This window comes from Meleagris gallopavo, chromosome 14 (genome assembly GCF_000146605.3).
Source record: "Meleagris gallopavo isolate NT-WF06-2002-E0010 breed Aviagen turkey brand Nicholas breeding stock chromosome 14, Turkey_5.1, whole genome shotgun sequence".
NCBI lineage: Eukaryota > Metazoa > Chordata > Aves > Galliformes > Phasianidae > Meleagris > Meleagris gallopavo.
Genome location: NC_015024.2, coordinates 9,993,120 through 9,993,473, shown reverse-complemented (window position 1 = coordinate 9,993,473; position 354 = coordinate 9,993,120).

Sequence of the window (354 nt, the reverse complement as noted above, 5' to 3'; positions counted from 1 at the left end):
GTCCACCAGGACGCCCAGGTCCCTCTCTGCAGAGCTCCTCTCCAGCAGCTCATCCCCCAGCCTGTATTGGTGCATGCAATTATTCCTCCCTAGGTGTAAGACCCTACACTTGCTTTTGTTGAACCTCATCCGGTTTCTTACTGCCCAGCTCTCCAGCCGGTCCAGGTCTCGCTGAATGGCAGCACAGCCTTCAGGCGTGTCAGCCAATCCTCCCAACTTCGTATCATCAGCAAACTTGCTGAGGGTGGCCACTGTCCCCTCATCAAGGTCATTGATGAAGATGTTGAAATCAATGTTGATGTTATGCCAAAGCTTGGAGTGCAAATTTGGCTTCACCATTGCCATGACAGGCTG